Here is a 21,161-nt window from a genome sequence, read left to right as displayed (position 1 = left end):
GGAGCTATTTCCCAAAATTGCAGCATTGCAAAATTGGGTTAAAAGCCCTCGCTCTAGTGAGCTCTCAGCATCCCCCCCTCCTTTATCCTGGCTAGTGCCGGGATAAACGAGGGGTTTGAACGGTGTAACCTCCTACACTGTGTGTCGCCATTTTTTGAGCTAACACACAGCGTAGTAGGTTTACATACAGTAGTAAACACACACAAACACGAACATACATTGAAATCTCTTACCTGCTCCTGCCGCCGCGGCTCCCTCCGGCCCGTCCGCTCCGTTTGCTGCCGCTGGTCCAAGTGCACAAATCCGGAAGCCGCGACCGGAAGTAGTAATATTACTGTCCGGCCGCGACTTCCGGTCCACAGGAAAATGGCGCCGGACGGCGCCAATTTCGAATTGGACTGTGTGGGAGCGGCGCATGCGCAGTTCCCACACAGACGCCGTACACTGAAGTCAATGGGACGGGAGCCGTTCGCAGTCCCTATGGGACTGTGGCTGCCGTATTCCATGTCTGTATGTGTCGTTAATCGACACACACAGAAATGGAACAAAAAATGGCAGCCCCCATAGGGAAGAAAAAGTGTAAAAATAAGAAAAAGTAAAACACAAACACACAAATGAATATAAACGTTTTTAATAAAGCACTAACATCTTTAACATATAAAAAAATAATTTGTGATGACACTGTTCCTTTAAAGGCTGTAAACTCCATCATTAACTGTTTGGATCGTCCTTCTGTTTCACCTCTGGCTGCTACTGCTGCTCCACCTCCTACTATTCCTCCTGCCGGTCCTGGGTCTGCAATCTCGTTGCCTCTACCTCCTCGCTACGCGGGGATCCCAAGACCTGTAGAGGTTTCATTAACCAGTGTCCGATCCACTTCAAGTTACATGCCCAATTTTCCTCTCTGGCAAATCCTTGGCAAACCCCATCTTGAAACGAGAGGGTTCGGAATTCTCTGATCTGACACTGTTTTTTGAGACTTTCCGTACAGTGTTCGAGGAACCGGGTCGAACATCCTCTGCTGCTGCCTCACTGCTGACTCTTAATCAAGGGGAATCAACTGTACGGGAGTACGCCATCTCCTTCCGTACACTGGCAGTGGAGCTGGTTTGGAATAATGAGGCCCTGGTGGCAACTTTGAGTGGGGGGCTGATGGTCATTTTACTGTGAGTGGGGGCTGATTTTTTTCCCACTGTCTACATGGGGGAGGTGGGGGGGCTGTATGGCACTGTCTATAAGGGGGAGCTGGGGGGCTGTATGGCATGATCTACAAGGGGGAGCTGGGGAATGTATGGCACTGTCTACAAGGAGGAGATAGGGGATTATGGCACTGTCTACAGGGAGGCTGTATGGCACAATCCACAGGCGGGCACTATATACAAGGGGGGGGGGCTCTGTGTGGCAGCCAGGGGAGGGGGGCATTATACCATGTGGAGGCCACTAAGCGGACATTATAGTGTGTAGGTGCACCACAGGGGGCAATATACATACTGTGTGGGCACAATTAGAGGACAAAATACTGTGTCCTTGGAGGGGTTACAATATATTATATTGCTAAATATTATTATACTATATGGGGGGCACTAAAGGGCCATTATACTGTGTGTGGGCACTATATAGGTCATGATACTGTAGGGGGCATTATACTATTTAATGGGGCATTTTTTTTTATGATGGGGTGAGGCGCCAAAATATAATTTATCCTAATCCTTAGGGTATGTTCACACGGCCTATTTTCAGACGTAATTCTAGCATTTTACGCCTCGAATTACGCCTGAAAAGACGGCTCCATTACGCCTGCAAACATCTGCCCATTGCTTGCAATGGGTTTTACGATGTTCTGTTCAGATGAGGTGTCATTTTACGCGTCGCTGTCAAAAGACGGCACGTAAAAAGACGCCCGCGTCAAAGAAGTTCATGTCACTTCTTTGGACGTTTTTGGAGCCATTTTTCATTGACTCCATTGAAAAACAGCTCCAATTACGTCCATAATGGACTCCGTGAAAAATGCGAGTACTTGCAAAAACGTCTGAAATTCAGGAGCTCCGTAATTTCAGACGTAATTTGTTAAGACGTGTGAACATACCCTTAATCTATCCTAAAACCGGCCCTGTTCAGGTCAGTATATGACCCAGTGACGTTATTGGCTGACCTGCTTTCTCTCTCTGATAACTTGCAAGTTCAGAGCTCAGTGGGCATTTCCTATGAATTATGCTCTATCTCCCACTCCCCTATTTCAATGTGTGTCTTCTATCCCACTCACACTGACATGGATATGCAATATGTGATTTCTGTAAGAAAATGCAGCTCAGAAGTCTCATCAGACAGATATAAGGTGTGAATAGCGCCCTCCTGCATAGGAGGCGGTTAGCATGCTGCAGGGGAGGAATCCATGACTACAGGATCAGACTATACAGGGTTTGTGTGGACGCAGGGTGTCTGCCCAGGAGCTGTATACAGCACGCTAGGACACTCATTCGTGACCATTTGCACACTTGCTTCATTTTCATTTTCGATGCATTGGAGCAAAGAACACAGCGGCTTGCAGAGGTGCACTCCTTGGTGAATACTTTGAATTTGATACCGTTTCCCTTTAAGTTCCCATGATCCTACTAAAGACTCTGGACCTCCCCGTATTATAACCCGTCCAGATCATGATGCAGTTTCCCTAGAGTGCCTCTCCTACCCGTGTACCCGCACGCCCCATGCTGTGCTCATGCCCCGTCCAGTGCCCCAAGGATGATGCTGTGAGCAACTCTGGTCCATGAGCGCCGGGGACTGCGGGCACACTGCAGCTGGCAGCATCGCTCCGCCGGCCGGCTTCGAATGACATCACTGTCAGCCAATCACTGATCGACGCCTCTACCCCAAGCCGTCTGCTTGCCTCACCCCCCAATAACGGCACGGGGAGGGCGCAGAGCTGCAGAGAGGGCTGGCTGGGTTGGGACTGCGGGCAAACCGAAGCTGAGTAGGGGGAGGGGGCTTCCCCAGGTGCTCGGAGCTCCTTTGGTGACAGTGCAGTGCTGCAGCGGGAAGGTAGGACCCATTTTTACAAGGATTGACTGTAATGATTCCGTTATATGACATATGGGTAGCAAGTGGCAGGCATGCCAGGGTATGCTGAGGGGCAGAGAGTAGGGTAGAGATGAGCAGGATGCAGTGTGAAGACATGGCTGATGAGTACGTGCTGCTATGGGCGACTGGAGCTCTATAGAAAGAAGCCATGCCCTGCTTCATGTGCCCGGCTGCTGCCAGTGATCTGCATGCTAATGCCCATCTTATGCTGGATTTCTCTTCATTAGAGATCTGATCTTCCATCCTGACAGGACAATATCCTATTATAGATAAGCATCATCCACTGGTGTCACCCAAGAAATGGGGACCACGATGTAATAATGTGCACGGTCTCCATAAACCTGCTCCTATGGAGCCTGCAATGCATTCTCCCATGAAGACCACAGAAGCATTCGAGATTTGTGGGACATCCTCCATCTGTATATATATATATATATATATATAGCCATTAGATCATTCTATTCTTTATAATTGATTACAACCCCCCTCCTCTCCCTGGTTCATGGGAAATATTATATATATATGTGTGTTTTTTTCATCGCTGTGATTATCTTTATAATCGATCATTTCCGATCAGATTGTATTAAAATAAAGCACTATTTGTGTTTTCATCATGATAAAACTGATGTTTGATGCTGCTGAATGGGGAGGGTTTTCTTGGCCATGTCGTCGGTGAGTAGCTAGATGTCATTGCTTCTCACCTCTATAATTAAGGTTGTATGAAACGATATAATGTATGTTAGAGGACCACCACCACCTTGTCCCTCCTGGCACAGTAGTGGGCGACATTGTGATTGATGTGATATGAAATGCTGGGGATCAGACAGCAGCAGAAGTAATCAGCGTTGGTTCTCCCCTAAGAAGATTAATTCTCTGCCCAGGGTCTCATCTAGCAACAAGGGTCCTAAAATCCCCAGGGATGTTGATATTTAATAATAAGACACAATTGAAATGCAGCTATTTCAGTAGCTGTGCTCCATTTACAGGAATGACAGTAATAAATAATACATAATAAATACAGGTTATTGTGTGAATGGATTGGCAGGTTTTACAGGGCACTGATTGTAATATATAGTGTAGTCCTATAATTCCCCAGACACTGCCACATTATGGGGAGTGTGACTTCTCCACTCTGTTCTGTATCAGCCCCCAGCATCTGCTCCTTTATTCTGACCACTGAAGAGCTCTGTCTCTCTGGATGTGTAACATGATAGTGGGACATGTATGTGGATGTCTGTGCAGTGTCATGATCTGAACTCCCCACTGGTTGCGGAAACACCTGCTGGTGAGAAAAGACGTTCAGTAGGGAATCATTTGTCACTATTAAAATATTAACCCCCCTCTAACATAAGCCACTGGTGCATATAGCGTTTTCTCAGTGGAAAGGAAATTCTAAGCAATGTTATTGTTATATAGTACTATATATAATACTAATATGTTTAATATATTATACAGTTTTATTTACATAAATATGTTTTTATTCACATACTAGTTTATATAATACACTTTTGCAAGTAATGGACTGAAATGGATTCTATTACTATGAAAAATGCTAAAAACTCCCAGCTGTACATTTTACATAATACACAATGCATTCAAAATGCCATTACAAAATATTTCTTCTCTCCATCATTTTGCCAAGACAGAATGCCGCCCATTTCTGGCCTTGTGCCATTGTTCCCTGCTCATTTCTCGGAGAGTGTCACTAAATGTACAGTAATTAGGGCTGACATTATAGTGACGTCCCAAAGAAATTCTATTCTATGGAAAAGCCATGAATTATTTCAGTGCAGTATGTTGTTTGTGCAGCCTGCAGTCACACATTCATATAGCTTTTATTCAGATTTTATTCAGAAGGTCATATACTTTGGGAGACTAAAATCAAAAAAGGAATAGATAAAAGATATAGTAGATGTGGACTATGGCATTCATGTACTATTCTCCGATACAGGCTCCAGAGATGTAACATGAGATGTAATAGATGTCAGGGTACAGTCCCTGTAGAATACATATAGCTCTGACCATTGTGAAAACACAGATGTTTATAGCAATTTATTTATTAAAAGGGCCTCTTTATAGGGAACATCCACTATGCATGCACTGGCGCTGGTCTTAAGAGATGATATGAGAGCCAATGAGGCCTTTTGTAGGGGACGATTTCTCAGACATTGAGTAGACAAATAAATAATTTAAAGCGAAAATGCCTAAAGTCAGCATCCAGCAAAATAAGCAAGTATTAAAGTAGCTGCATTTTCAGGGCACAATATTTTTCTTAAAATGAACATGTTGGTATGTGTACCCTATCTGGAATGAAAAAATATTAACTTGAGCTGAATGCCTTATAAACATATCTTCTCACTTGTCATATAGACATGTCAGTAAATAATATTGGTAAGGGACTTTGTTTTTGGACCTTCAACAGTTCCCAAGCAGAAGGTCAGCAGCACCCTAAAGAATACAGGAACCCCTTCAGTGTTGGGCTAGATTCACACCAGTGTGGCGAAACTCGGATGTGAAAAACGTGATGTTTTTCACGTCCGAGGTGCCCCCATGCGGGTTCCGTTTTCATGGATACCCATAGACTTGAGTCTATGGAGGGATCTCTGAAAACGGAAGATAATAGGACAAGTTCTATTCTTCAACGGACACTTCGCACGGTCCGTTGAAACAACGGCCGTGTGAACGGCCCCATTGAAAAACATGCGTCTGTGTGACGGCCGTTGTTTTAACGGCCGTCACACGGACGGATTCAACGTTTGTGTGAATTAGGCCCTACTCTGTGATATCCACCTCTTGAAATCTCTAACATAACCTTGCAGTAAATCACAATTTGTTGGAATTGGCCATTTGTTCAGAAGAACTCTCTTGCGAGTGATGTGCCTGAGTTTTGCAGTGATGGAGTTTAGATGCTGTACAAGGTACTGTGGCCACTTCTTTTCGGGAATCAATGCAGTGTCCAGATCATGGACCCCTACATATGTTGCTGTATATATAAATGTTAGAAGATAATTTGAAGGAGTAATTTAAGCAGAACTGCCCTTTAAATATTGTTGCCCAGTCTCATCAATGTGTTATTGCCCTTCTTAATACTTTCATATTTGCTTAAAAAACATTAGTCATTAGACAGGCGTAGCTTAAATCACGGACAAATGTCCTTCATGCTGCCCTATCTTAGGACTGCATGTGATACGGGGCGGCTGAGAAGATTGCTGTGTTATTTATTACAAACAGTGCAGCATAAGCTTTTAATTACTGATGAAATCCTGGTTACTGGACTCGCTTCTCAAATCTAGTGAGTCTGAAAGGCAGTATATCAACCACCCACAAACAATGATTGACAGCTTCACCTGTATATGAGCGTACATACAGAAGAAGTTTCAATTACTGAGAAACCAGTCCAATAGCAGGTGAAGCTGTATGAATCTGTATGCAGTGATCTCCCCCTAGTGGCATCTGCAGCCAAGTAAAATTGTATAATTTAAAAGGCGTTTTCTTGGGAAAAAAAACAGGTTATCCTTAAAGCGAATCTGTCAGCAGGTTACACAAATAGGGAGGGACCTGTCAATAAAGGTGAGCCAGGCGAGGAGAAGCCGGAGGGGATCCGCCCATTGGACACTTACTAAATATTTGATGTGTATGATTGTAGCAATCACATATACCTATATACCCTATGGTTGAATATAAGGTAATGTGTTTAGTCACCAAAACAAATAGATATTTTAATGTATACAGTATACAAGAAACAATATGTAAAATTGTCGCATAAAACATTTTGAGTTTTCACTATGTACTCAGTTTGTCCATTTATAAGCTATTGGAAGAAACAGTGGTGCTGTCCACAACAGTTAAAGGGGTTGTCCATTCATAGAAAGTGTTTTAGCATATTGCTAGGATATGCAATCACTTTCTGAACGGTAGGGGACCGACAGTGGGGACGCCACCGATCCTCTGAATAAAGACCCCGCAGAACTAGTTAAAGGAACACTAAACATAGAATTTGCAACAAAAAAAATGCAAAAAATATATATATATACAGCAATTCCTCCCTTCATCTCCCCCTTTCCTTGTATCCCATTTGTCTAATATTACAATTAAATTGAGAAATATATTTAGAAATATTCTATGTATGTCCCAGAAGCTCACAATCCTGTGTCTGGCTGTAAGACAACTGGCTGCAGCAGGAGACTCCTCCTCTGCCTTGTCTGCAGTAGCACAAAAAGATTGTTAATAACCCCCTGTATATTAAGCCCCACCCCAAGCCATTCCTTAGATGAAAATTTAACAGATCAAACAGCCGAGCTTGCGGTACCTTAGAAGTGAACAGCTTAGTACAGTGAGCTACGTTGTTTTCGGAACTCAGTAGCTACAAAAACAGTGTAGCTCGCTGTGCTACGCTTTTTCGACAGCAGGTAGGATGGTGGGCCAGGGGGCTCCCATCTAGTGATAGATACAGGTCCCAAGGGTGGGGCCCGCATCTATGGAACATTTATGACATATGTAAATGTCTGGGATGGAAATAACCCCTTTAAGTGCTTCTGCCCTTCACAACTTTTCCCTTCACAGCGGCTCTACAACTCAGCCCCATCCATGGAAAAATTGTGAAGGGACCTCAGTCCCTTTGTTTTTAGCATAAGCAGCTGTCCCATAGGTCAGACCCCACAGGTCAGAATGTTATGTCATATCCTAGCTAGGCATACCCCTTTAATGGCAAATCAGCTGCTCTTTTACAAGATTCAGTAAGAAAGTAAAGGCAAGAATCTGCTTAGTTATTATGAGCATCATCACTCTTTTTCTTTGAAGATATTATAAATAACCCTGAAAGCGTTGCTAGAATACGCACTTTAGGTCTGACACAGGTGGTCATTATGAATGAATAAATAGATCTGATAAATTCCCATATATTTTCTATAAAACATGCTAACTTTTTCATGTGGTCAACAGGACAACATTTCCAAGTTTAAAATGTCATTTTAAATGACCTACGTAGTTAGACCAGAACTTTTATTTTCTTAAAGGGACACTAAGCCTTAATAAGAAAGCTTATAAAAAGAGCTACTACTGTCATTAAACCTTTCACCTCCCCATATATGTGCAGCATGTAATAGGCAGGGCTACACAAACCCTGTGTCACTTTCCATTTTTTTTCTACCTCCCTCCGTTATTTAGATATCGGTGCCGTTATATTTGTCGCCCGATATTTAAAAAAAACCCTGAACTGAACGGGGCGTGTACTGGCAAGGGGGCGTGTTACTATGGCTGTGACACTGTCCAATCAGATATGGACAGTGTTACAGCAAGAGCGAGGAGAGAGAGTGTGCGCGCGCACACTCTCGCTCTCACTCTTCAGCTTTCAAGATTAGTCTTCTGCCGAACTGGAAAGGGTGCGTCTCACTGCTAGGGACAGTGTAAGAGCTGTGGAGAGGAGAGCGTGTGCTCTCATCTCTTCAGCTCTTGCGAGAGATCAGTCTTGTATTGCCTGCCGAACTGGCAAGGGGGCGTGTCTCTGCTACGGACAGTGCAAACGCTCCCCAGCTCTTATAATGTCCGTAGCAGTGACACGCCCCCTTACCAGTTTGGTAGAAAAAGTACAAGACTGATCGCTCACAAGAGCTGAAGAGATGAGAGCGCGCTCTCCTCTCCCCAGCTCCTACACTGTCCGTAGCAGTGACACGCACCCTTGCCAGTTTGGCCGAAGACTAATCATGAAAGTTGAAGAGTGAGAGTTAGAGTGTGCGCGGGCACACTCTCTCTCCTCGCTCTTGCTGTAACACTGTCCATATTTGATTGGACAGTGTCACAGCCATAGTAACACTCAGCTCCACATGTATGGGGAGGTGAAAGGTTCTCTTTAAGGGAATTTTTGGCTTACATACTTTAATTCCATGTCCCTTAGACTATCTATCTATCTATCTCTCTCTCTCTCTCTCTCTCTCTCTCTCTCTCTCTCTCTCTCTGTCTGTCTGTCTGTCTGTCTGTCTGTCTGTCTATCTATCTATCTATCTATCTATCTATCTATCTATCTATCTATCTATCTATCTATCTATCTATCTATCTATCTATCTATCTATCTATCTATCTATCTATCTATCTATCTATCATCTATCTGTATATATAAGTAGTGATCATGAAGGCAGCCATTTTTCTGGACTTCCTCTCAGTAATCCCTTTTGATGAACACTAAAGTCAGCCCTCCCCAGCCTCAAATGTTTCCCTACTGTAACAGCAGAATATATTCTTTACCTGTAAGTAGATAATCTACTGCAGATGATAAACTTAAGGTTAAGTGTCTCTCTAAGTTCTCTCTCTCTCTCTCTCTCTCTCTCTCTTGTAAAGCACCACAGCGTCAGCAATGGCCACTAATAGAAGAACATTTAGCTGTATAATGAAAAATTGTTTTTGCATGTATTAGCAAAACTGTCAGTTCTATTATTTGATTTAATAAGGAAAATGATGTGTTTTACCTGAGATTGACTCTATGTCAACTAAGTACTCCATACGTGTCTATGTGAATAGATAAAGCAGCAGGATTTAAAGACATTTCCTCATACAGTAAAAAGATAAATCACCAATAAATATAGTTCCTCAAGTGCCGTCTTCTGTCAAGTCAAGTTGTTAAATATTCAATTTAACTCTTTCTGTATGAAAACTATTTGACAATTAACATGCCCACATTACTTCTTCCATACCTCCCAACCGTCCCGGATCCGACGGGACATTCCCAGTTTCTCACTGCTGTCTCGCCGTCCCGGGCGGTCTGCAAAATGTCCCGCTGGGCGCTGCATCAAAACAGCTGATCGCTGCTGACTGCAGCAGCGATCAGAAGAAGGCAGGAGTCTTGCGGCGGTGTTCTTACTGGGATCGATGCCCGTCCGGGAGTGGACCAGTCCAGTCACCTGACCTGTCATCTGGCCTCACCGGTCAGATGACAGGTCAGGTGACTGGACTGGTCCACTCCCGGGCCGGCATCGACACCAGTGAGAATGCCGCTGCAAGACTCCTGCCTTCTTCTGACGGTGGGTGACGTCAAAGCAGAGCGGAGAGTGGCAGCAGTAGGCTACCTCTACTGCTTTCCGTTCTGGCGGTATTGTGGCACAAAGTATAAGGGGGTTGTGTTGCGCTACCAACAGGGGGGCTGTGTGTGGAGCTATCTACAGGGGGCTGTGTGTGGCACTATCTAAAGGGAGGCTGTGTGTGGAGCTATCTACAGGGGGGCTGTGTGTGGAGCTATCTACAGGGGGGCTGTGTGTGGCACTACAGGGAGGCTGTGTGTGGAGCTATCTACAGGTGGGCTGTGTGTGGCGCTATCTACAGGGGGGCTTTGTCTGGTGCTATGTACAGGTGGGCTGTGTCAGGAGCAATCTACGGGGGGCTGTGTGTGGCACTATTTACAGGGGGGCTGTGTGTGGCACTATCTACAGGGGGGCTGTGTGTGGAGCGCTCTACAGGGGGGCTGTGTGTGGCGCTATGTACAGGGGGGCTGTGTGTGGAGCGGTCTACAGGGGGGCTGTGTCTGGCGCTATGTACAGGGGGGCTGTGTGTTGCGCTACCTACAGGGGGGTTGTGTGTGGCGCTATCTACAGGGGGGCTGTGTGTGGAGCTATCTACAGGGGACTGGGTGTGGAGCTATCTACATGGGGGCTGTGTCTGGAGCTTTCTACAGGGGGGGCTGTGTCTGGAGCTATCTATAGGGGGTGCTGTGTGTGGCGCTATCTACAGGGGGGGCTGTGTCTGGAGCAATCTACAGGGGGGCAGTGTGTGGCGCTATCTACAGGGGAATGAAAACCAATAAATACCCACAGAGGGATTTTATTTCAAATAGTGCAATATGTAAACATCTAGCTATAATCCAATGTTACAGACTGTATAGATGGCACTATGAAAGAATCCTTAGTGATGACCAAGTAAACCTTGGTGCGTTGATCAAAAACAACTAGGAGACACTATAGTGGAAAGATGATCAACTTAGGCACAAAAAATGTAGAAGATATGTGTAAAGGATCTGCCAGGCACTGCTTCAGGGTTAACTCCCAGAATTAATCAGTCAACACCTGAGTGTACATCCCTGAGACAGACACCAGCTTCCTCCACTCAGGCTGGCAGGCTTAGGAGTGGGAGAGCCTATCGCAACCTGGCCAGACTCAGCTAGCTCCCGCCCTCGGTCTATTTAAGCCTGCTCTTCCTGTCCATCTGTGCTTGTGATTTCTTTCCTTGAGGTTTCCTGGCCCAGCAACAGCTCCTGCTACTTTTTGATCCTGCTCCATACAGACCCTGGCTTACCGACTACTCTTCTGCTTTTCGCTTTGTACCTCGCACTCTCCTGGCTTGACTCGGCTCGTTCACTACTCTGTTGCTCACGGTGTTTCCGCGAGCAACTGCCCATTTCCCTTGCTTGTGTTCCCTTGTTTGTTTGTCGTGTTTGTCATGCACTTACTGAGCGCAGGGACCGCCGCCCAGTTGTACCCCGTCGTCTAGGGCGGGTCGTTGCAAGTAGGCAGGGACAGAGTGGCGGGTAGATTAGGGCTCACTTGTCCGTTTCCCAACCCCCCCCCACCATTACAAATTCACAAGCCTTATACCTAGTCTACCCTGGTCCCTGACACCATTATGGAACCCCGTGAAACCCTGGCTCAGCAAATGCAGGGTCTCTCCCTACAGGTCCAGGCCCTGGCTCAGAGGGTCAACCAGCCTGATGCTACCTTGGTAGTTCCCCTCACCGCACCCCTTGAACCCCACCTCAAGTTGCCCGACCGGTTCTCAGGTGACCGGAGGGCTTTTCTCTCCTTTCGGGAGAGTTGTAAGCTTTACTTTCGCTTAAAGCCTCACTCCTCAGGTTCTGAGAGCCAGCGGGTGGGTATAATTATGTCCCGGCTCCAGGAAGGGCCCCAAGAGTGGGCCTTCTCCTTGGCTCCTGGCGCCCCTGAACTTTCCTCCGTTGACCTTTTCTTTTCTGCCCTCGGACTTATTTATGACGAGACTGACAGAACTGCCTTTGCCGAGAGTCAGCTGGTGACCTTACGTCAGGGTAAGAGACCTGTTGAGGAGTATTGCTCTGACTTTCGGAAGTGGTGCGTAGCTTCTCGGTGGAATGACCCTGCCTTAAGGTGCCAGTTTAGGTTGGGTCTGTCGAACGCCCTGAAAGACCTGCTAGTTAGCTATCCCTCTTCTGACTCCTTAGACCAGGTTATGGCTTTAGTGGTACGACTTGACCGACGTCTCAGGGAACGACAACGTGAACGTTTATGTGTTTTTTCCTCCGACTCCCCCATGATGCCTCCCGAAGTCCCGTTGCTTCGTTTCTCCCCTAAAGACTCAGAAATACCTATGCAACTCGGGGCCTCCGTGTCCCCTCAACAACGTAGAGAATTCCGCAGGAAGAATGGTCTCTGCTTCTACTGTGGGGATGTCAAGCATCAAGTAAACAACTGTCCCAAGCGTAAGAATGCTGCCAGAGAGCTCCCGCGTCTAAGTGATCATCGGGGAGGTCACTTGGGCGCACAGGTATTTCCCGTAAATATGAAACGTACTAAGATATTGCTTCCCTTTCAGGTCTCGTTTGGTGGTAGGTCTGCTACCGGCAGTGCCTTCGTGGATTCAGGGTCCTCTACTAATATCATGTCTGTGGAATTTGCTATGTCTCTCGCTATGCCTCTGATTGATTTGCCTAAACCTGTCCCGGTAGTGGGTATCGACTCCACTCCTCTTGCTAATGGTTATTTTACACAGCATACCCCTGTTTTTGAACTCCTTGTTGGCTCCATGCATTTGGAGCAGTGCTCTGTACTATTGATGCAGGGATTATCGTACGATTTGGTTCTAGGTCTTCCCTGGTTGCAGTTGCATAATCCCACGTTTGACTGGAATACTGGGGAGCTAACCAAATGGGGTAATGAATGTTGTACGTCATGTTTTTCTGTTAATTCTATTTCTCCCCCTAAGGAGGTGAATACGCTACCCGAGTTTGTTCAGGACTTCGCTGATGTTTTCTCTAAAGAGGCCTCCGAAGTATTACCGCCTCATAGAGAATACGATTGCGCTATCGAATTGGTACCAGGAGCTAAGCTTCCTAAGGGTAGAATATTTAACCTTTCTTGTCCCGAACGTGAAGCCATGAGGGAGTATATCCAGGAATCCCTGGCCAAGGGTTACATTCGTCCCTCTTCTTCTCCGGTAGGTGCTGGCTTCTTCTTCGTAGGGAAGAAGGATGGGGGTCTTAGGCCATGCATTGACTACCGTGGCCTGAATAAGGTCACGGTAAGGAACCAGTATCCCCTTCCTTTGATTCCTGATCTCTTTAATCAGGTTCAGGGGGCCCAATGGTTCTCTAAATTGGATCTACGGGGGGCGTATAACCTTATTCGCATCAAAGAGGGGGATGAGTGGAAGACTGCGTTTAACACGCCCGAAGGCCATTTCGAATACCTCGTCATGCCCTTTGGGTTGTGCAATGCCCCTGCGGTCTTCCAGAACTTCATAAATGAGATTTTGAGAAATTACCTGGGGATATTTCTTGTAGTGTACCTTGATGACATATTGGTGTTTTCCAGGGACTGGTCCTCCCACATAGAGCATGTCAGGAAAGTGCTCCAGGTCCTTCGAGAAAACAAACTGTTTGCCAAAATCGAAAAATGTGTATTTGGGGTACAGGAGATACCATTTTTAGGTCAAATCCTCACTCCTCATGAATTCCGCATGGACCCTGCCAAGGTTCAGGCTGTGGCTGAATGGGTCCAACCTGCCTCCCTGAAAGCGCTACAGTGTTTTTTGGGGTTCGCTAACTATTACAGGAGATTTATTGCTAACTTCTCGGTCGTCGCTAAGCCTCTTACGGACCTCACTCGCAAGGGTGCTGATGTCCTCCATTGGCCCCCTGAGGCCGTCCAGGCTTTTGAGACCCTCAAGAAGTGCTTTATCTCGGCCCCCGTGCTGGTTCAGCCCAACCAAAGGGAGCCATTTATTGTGGAGGTTGACGCGTCCGAGGTGGGAGTGGGGGCCGTCTTGTCCCAGGGTACCAGCTCCCTCACCCATCTCCGCCCCTGTGCTTACTTTTCTAGGAAGTTTTCGCCCACGGAGTGTAACTATGATATTGGCAACCGCGAACTTTTAGCCATTAAATGGGCATTTGAAGAGTGGCGCCACTTCCTGGAGGGGGCTAGGCACCAGGTAACGGTCCTTACCGACCACAAGAATCTGGTTTTCCTAGAATCTGCCCGGAGGCTAAACCCGAGACAAGCTCGATGGGCGTTGTTTTTACCAGATTCAATTTTTTGGTTACCTATAGGGCCGGGTCTAAAAATATTAAGGCGGATGCACTGTCGCGTAGCTTCATGGCCAGCCCTCCTTCGGAGGAAGATCCTGTTTGTATTTTGCCTCCAGGTATAGTCATTTCCTCTATCGAGTCCGATTTAGTCTCTGAAATTGCTGCTGATCAAGGTTCAGCTCCTGGGAACCTTCCTGAGAACAAGCTGTTTGTTCCCCTGCAATTCCGGCTAAGGGTACTTAGGGAAAATCACGACTCCGCACTATCTGGCCATCCAGGCATCCTGGGTACCAAACACCTCATTACCAGAAATTATTGGTGGCCTGGTTTGCCTAAAGACGTTAAGGCCTACGTCGCCGCCTGTGAGGTTTGTGCCAGGTCCAAGACTCCCAGGTCCCGACCAGCGGGCTTACTGCGTTCGTTGCCCATTCCCCAGAGACCTTGGACACATATCTCCATGGATTTTATCACCGATTTGCCTCCATCCCAAGGCAAGTCGGTGGTGTGGGTGGTGGTAGACCGCTTCAGTAAAATGTGCCACTTTGTGCCCCTCAAGAAACTACCCAACGCCAAGACGTTGGCTACCTTGTTTATCAAACACATCCTGCGTCTCCATGGGGTCCCCGTCAATATTGTTTCTGACAGAGGGGTACAATTTGTTTCATTGTTTTGGAGAGCCTTCTGTAATAAGTTGGGGATTGATCTGTCCTTCTCCTCTGCCTTCCATCCTGAAACCAATGGCCAAACGGAGAGGACTAATCAGTCTCTAGAACAATACTTAAGATGTTTTGTCTCTGACTGTCAATTTGATTGGGTTTCTTTCATTCCCCTCGCCGAATTTTCCCTTAATAACCGGGTCAGTAACTCGTCAGGGGTCTCTCCCTTTTTCTGTAATTTTGGGTTTAATCCACGGTTCTCCTCCGTTTCACCTGGTTGTTCCAACAATCCCGAGGTGGAGGTCGTTCATCGGGATCTGTGCACAGTCTGGGCCCAGGTTCAGAAGAACCTAGAGGCGTCCCAGAGCATACAGAAGGCTCAGGCCGATAGAAGACGTTCTGCTAACCCCCTGTTTATGGTCGGGGATCTGGTGTGGTTGTCATCCAGGAACTTGCGTCTCAAGGTTCCGTCCAAAAAGTTTGCTCCCCGGTTTATTGGGCCGTATAAGGTCATTGAGGTCCTCAGTCCTGTCTCTTTCCGGCTGGAGTTACCCCCGTCTTTTCGTATACACAACGTGTTTCATGCCTCCCTCCTGAAACGCTGCTCCCCGTCCTTGGCCCCCTCGAGGAAACCTCCTGTTCCCGTCCTCACCCCTGAGGGGGTGGAATTTGAGGTGGCCAGGATCGTGGACAGCAAGATGGTCCAAGGCTCCCTCCAGTACCTGGTCCATTGGAGAGGATACGGGCCCGAGGAGAGGACTTGGGTACCCGCCCGGGATGTTCACGCTGGGGTATTGGTCAGGAGGTTCCACCTGCGTTTCCCCAGTAAGCCAGGTCCACTTAGAAAGGGTCCGGTGGCCCCTCATAAAAGGGGGGGTACTGTAAAGGATCTGCCAGGCACTGCTTCAGGGTTAACTCCCAGAATTAATCAGTCAACACCTGAGTGTACATCCCTGAGACAGACACCAGCTTCCTCCACTCAGGCTGGCAGGCTTAGGAGTGGGAGAGCCTATCGCAACCTGGCCAGACTCAGCTAGCTCCCGCCCTCGGTCTATTTAAGCCTGCTCTTCCTGTCCATCTGTGCTTGTGATTTCTTTCCTTGAGGTTTCCTGGCCCAGCAACAGCTCCTGCTACTTTTTGATCCTGCTCCATACAGACCCTGGCTTACCGACTACTCTTCTGCTTTTCGCTTTGTACCTCGCACTCTCCTGGCTTGACTCGGCTCGTTCACTACTCTGTTGCTCACGGTGTTTCCGCGAGCAACTGCCCATTTCCCTTGCTTGTGTTCCCTTGTTTGTTTGTCGTGTTTGTCATGCACTTACTGAGCGCAGGGACCGCCGCCCAGTTGTACCCCGTCGTCTAGGGCGGGTCGTTGCAAGTAGGCAGGGACAGAGTGGCGGGTAGATTAGGGCTCACTTGTCCGTTTCCCAACCCCCCCCCACCATTACAATATGAAAATGTATAAATCTTATTACATAAAGACATGAACAAGTTAAAAAAGATGGAATAAAAAGATGAGTCACACAATGAATAGGCGTCAACCTATGCTAGACCAAAGCAAAAAATGAATTGTTTACACATGTTGTAAGCAGTTTACAGCCAAAATGTACATAAAAAGGCTGGTAAAGACAGTCAAACCGTATATCAAAATGTGTCAGAAAAATTTTTCTGAATATAATATGGCAATTAATAAATGTCATAGAAAAAACAGTGTTTGAATAAATGTGCCAGATATACCGCAATAAAAAGACTGATACTGACATGCTGCAAATGGCTCAGTCCTGTCAGAAGTACCAATATAAGGTAACTGACAGGTATAAAGAAAAGTTTACATACCAAGAGACATGGTCGTACACAGGAGACGCTCTCACCCATCTACAGGGGGGCTGTGTGTGGAGCTATCTACAGGGGGGCTGTGTCTGGCGCTATGTACAGGGGGGCTGTGTGTGGAGCTATATACAGGGGGGCTGTGTGTGGCGCTATCTACAGAGGGGCTGTGTGTGGAGCTATCTACAGAGGGGCTGTGTCTGGAGCTATCTACAGGGGGGCTGTGTCTGGAGCTATCTACAGGGGTCTGTATCTGGCGCTATGTACAGGGGGGCTGTGTCTGGAGCTATCTACAGGGGGCTGTGTGTGGCGCTATCTACAGGGGGGCTGTGTGTGGAGCTATCTACAGGGGGCTGCATCTGGCGCTATGTACAGGGGGGCTGTGTGTGGCGCTATGTACAGGGGGGCTGTGTGTGACGCTATCTACAGGGGGCTGTATCTGACGCTATGTACAGGGGGGCTGTGCCTGGAGCTATCTACAGGGGGACTGTATCTGGAGCTATCTACAGGGGGGCTCTGGTGGATGATTTTTCCATTGACCAGTAGCAGAGTTGGAAAAAAAAAATCCCCATCATGTAACTCAGCTACCTGCCAATTGAAAAGTCATCCACCACAGGGTCTCCCTCTTGACTTTCATTGTTCTCAGCCTTTTGGTTTGTCCTGCTGCTGCTGCCGTGATGAGCAAATGTTATACCCAAGTTAGGAAAAGTAACACAAAGACGATATAACCTGATCCATAATATCTGTAATATCCAGACAGTCTAGAGATCCGCAGTGAGAATTTGCGCGTTATTTGCAGAAGGATCTGGCCGTGATTTGATGTGTTTATGCGGGATATTGGGCGTGACTAGGGGCGTGGCTTAAAATGTCCCTCTATTCCGAATTCAAAAGTTGGGAGGTATGCTTCTTCCCCAGTGGTTGCCACTCAGCTTTGTTTGCAGTTACATCCCCCATTCCCATATCACTGTATAACAAGGCCAATTTTCCATTTAGAGCGCTAGGAAAGCCGGGTAAGCAAAACCATTGTGAGCGGTGAAGCTTCAATCACAATAAGGGTATGTTCACACGGCTAGAATTTGCACTAGGTAAATCGCCTGTGGATTTTGGAGGTACAGTGATCCACGGCAGAAATCTGCATCTGAAACTCAGATTGCTGCCGCAAATTGGCATTAGGATCCGTACACGGATTAGCTTTATTGAAGTTCAATGGAGCTGATTCACGGCTTTTCAGAGCAGGCCACGCCAGTAGTGAGCATGCTGTATATTTAAAACAAAACAAAACAGTGCAGTCATTGTTCTGCGCAGATTTGTGTATGGGGCATAAAATAACGCTTTCAAATGCATTCTTTGCAGAATCTGTCAGGATTTAGATCCAGAATCCATGCCTGGACCTTGACATAATCCACAGCGCGGTAAAATGGTTTAAGAATTTTTACAGGAGCCATAAGTTTTTAAATCAAAAGGAATATTTTGTAATATACCTAAATATTGTGGTTCTTTCAAATGTCAGTCCACATCTATTTCCAGCGATCTGATGAGTGTATTTCACTTTATTTGATGAATCGGAGGACACCTATAAAACATTAGGTATTTAAATGACTGTTCTGCGTATTTGAGCTGTGTGCTCATTCATCTTCATCCATTGCTGCTTACTGCTGGATGTTCCATTTCCCTCCTGGGCATTGATGATACATGCAGTGGACAGACGTGGTGTTACTCAGAAATAGATTGGGCACAGGAGTAGTGTTTGTCTTTTAGCAGATAAAATATAGAGATCCCATGACTATTCAGCTGTCCCTCTTGTTAATGTATTAGCTACACAAATCATTTTATGACACAGAGCTTTCTATATTTCTTTTGATAATAAATATTTGTGCTCTGGTTATATCATGCATAAAAAACTATTTTTAATATTTCCAGCCACAGACATAGGAGATGTATACAATATTAAATTAATCAGCTGATTCTCAGGAGTTGTGTGATTTAGTCTCAGAATAATAATGCGCTGTTTTTGTGTAGCTCTACTCTGGACTTAGCAAATTACTTTTATAGCAAATTGTTAGGATATTTGCTACAGTAGAAAGCAGCGGCAAGATCTCAGACCTCCCATGGGTGCCCATTGCATCCATGGGATGTCAGCCCTATAGAGACGCTTAATGACCAGCCTATTTTAGACCTTAATGACCAGGCTATTTTTTACGTTTTTCAATTGTCGCATTCCAAGAGCTATAACGTTTTTATTTTTGCGTCAACATAGCTGTATAAGTCTTGTTTTTTTGCGGGACAAGTTGTATTTTTTAATAGCACCATTTTGAGGTACATAGAATTTATTGATTAACTTTTATTAACTTTTTTTGGGGGGGAATAGAAAAAAATCTGACATTTCGCCACTCCTAAATATACTCCGTTTACCGTGTGGTATAAATAACACAATAACTTTATTCAGCGGGTTGTTACGATTGCAACGATACCAAATTTGTATAGATTTTGTATGTTTTACTACTTTTACACAGTAAAAACACTTTTGTTTCTAAATTATTTGTTTTTGTGTCTCCATATTTGAAGAGCCGTAAAGTTTTTATTTTTTCGCCGATGCGGTTGTATGAGGGCTTTTTTTTTGCGGGAAGACTTGTAGTTTTTATTGGTACCATTTTGGAGTAGATGCGACTTTTTGATCACTTTTTAATCAAATTTTTTTAAAGTCAGGATTCACAGAAAACAGCCATTTTTCCGTGTTTTTTTAATTTAATTTTTTACGGCGTTCACCGTGCGGGTTAAGTAATGTAATAGCTTTATAGTCGGGGTCGTTACGGACGCGGCGATACCAAATATGTGTAACTTTTTTACTTTATTTTGGTTTTTTAATGCTAAAGCAGTTTGTAAGGGGAAAAAGTGGGTTTTTCATTTTTTTTCACATTTTTTTTAATTAACTTTATTAAACTTTTTTTTTCAACTTTTTTACTAGTCCCACTAGGGGACTATAATATGCGATTCTGCGATCGCTATTATAATACACTGCAATACTTTTGTATTAAACGGTCGAGAAAACAGTGATGGGAGTGTGCATGAGGCCTTAAGATAAAACTGTTTTCTTAATAGTAAATTACAGAGGTAACTCATTCTTCAAGGGTGGATTTACACGAACGTGATATACGTCCGTGCAACGCGCGAGATTTTTACGCGCCTCGCACGGACATATATTAGTCTATGGGGCCGTGCAGACAGTCCGTGATTTTTACGCAGCGGGTGTCCGCTGCATAAAACTCACGACATGTCCTATATTTCTGCGTTTCTCGAGCATCACGCACCCATTTATATATATTTTTTTGCGTTATACTGTTGTATACGGCTCCTACAGAGGCACAAAGATCACTCTTCTGTACTTCGTTGGGCTACTGGAGCCATATGGACACGTTTAGCGTGTAGGCCAGGAGCTTCCCTGGCATACGTACTAAATGTACAACGCAAACGTGATGTACTGTTTTTTATTATTAAATTTTAAGAAAATTATCCTTATAGGGGTTTTCCAAGAGGAGTGTTAGCCTGCAAAGTACAGGCCTACACACATAGATACATTTTACTGCTAGTAATCCATAAAGAAAGGTTTAAATAACTGTATTTGTTATTTTTCTCATATGTACCATGATGCAGACAGTTTTGTAGGCTCCGTTGCTGGAGTGTGGGCCGGACGCTGTCTCACTCACTTAGCAGTTCCAGTCCGGTCCTGTACCGATACTTGCATCCCTCCCCAAGCTTCTAAAAAAACAGTCCCCCATTGCCTTGCTGAGCTGTGCCATTTCCAGCGCTGGTGGAGCTTCTTCTCTGCTTGTCGGAGGAGGAGACCGCCATTGTGCTTGCTCAGCAGCTCCTCTGACAAACAGACAAGACACTGCAACTTCAGAGGCAGCCTGCCGACCCTCCCACTTTTTCAAAATTGTAAAGTCGTAAAATGCTATATGTTAAAATGTTGTCCTTGAGTCTGGATCTCCTTGAGTCTGGAATTTTTGCTGACCTATTAGCATAGCATAGCAGTAGATATCTATGCTGTAGATGCCACATGTTAATAGAGATCAATGTACATATCCTGCTCATACAGGCTGCAATATAGATGCATCAGCCTCTGTCTTACAGCAGCATTTTCTTTGTGACAAAATGACAGCTCCATAGCTGTTTAACATGGCTGCCGTAATGTAGCTACTTCCTGGACACAGCCAGAAGAGGAAGAAGAGCTCAGGAGCCTAACTAGCTGACATGAGTGACAACTCAGCAAACTACACAGCTCAGCTCATCAGAGTTTCTGAACATTAGATAGACTTTAATTGAAATCATAGGTAATGGACTATAAG

The 21,161-nt window shown here is 45.7% G+C and overlaps 1 protein-coding gene across 1 annotated transcript in view; it reads left to right on the top strand.

The window, feature by feature from the left end:
* Positions 1 to 2,685: 2,685 nt before the first annotated feature.
* Positions 2,686 to 21,161, top strand: part of CNTN1 (contactin 1) — a 130,339-nt gene continuing 111,863 nt past the window's right edge. Inside the window, exon 1 of the mRNA XM_075857060.1 lies at positions 2,686 to 3,036. The gene's annotated coding sequence lies outside the window, so the exon portion shown is untranslated. The remainder of the gene's footprint in view (positions 3,037 to 21,161) is intronic.

Source organism: Rhinoderma darwinii, chromosome 3 (assembly GCF_050947455.1).
Source record: "Rhinoderma darwinii isolate aRhiDar2 chromosome 3, aRhiDar2.hap1, whole genome shotgun sequence".
Lineage (NCBI taxonomy): Eukaryota > Metazoa > Chordata > Amphibia > Anura > Rhinodermatidae > Rhinoderma > Rhinoderma darwinii.
This window is presented reverse-complemented; position numbering and strand designations above follow the sequence as displayed.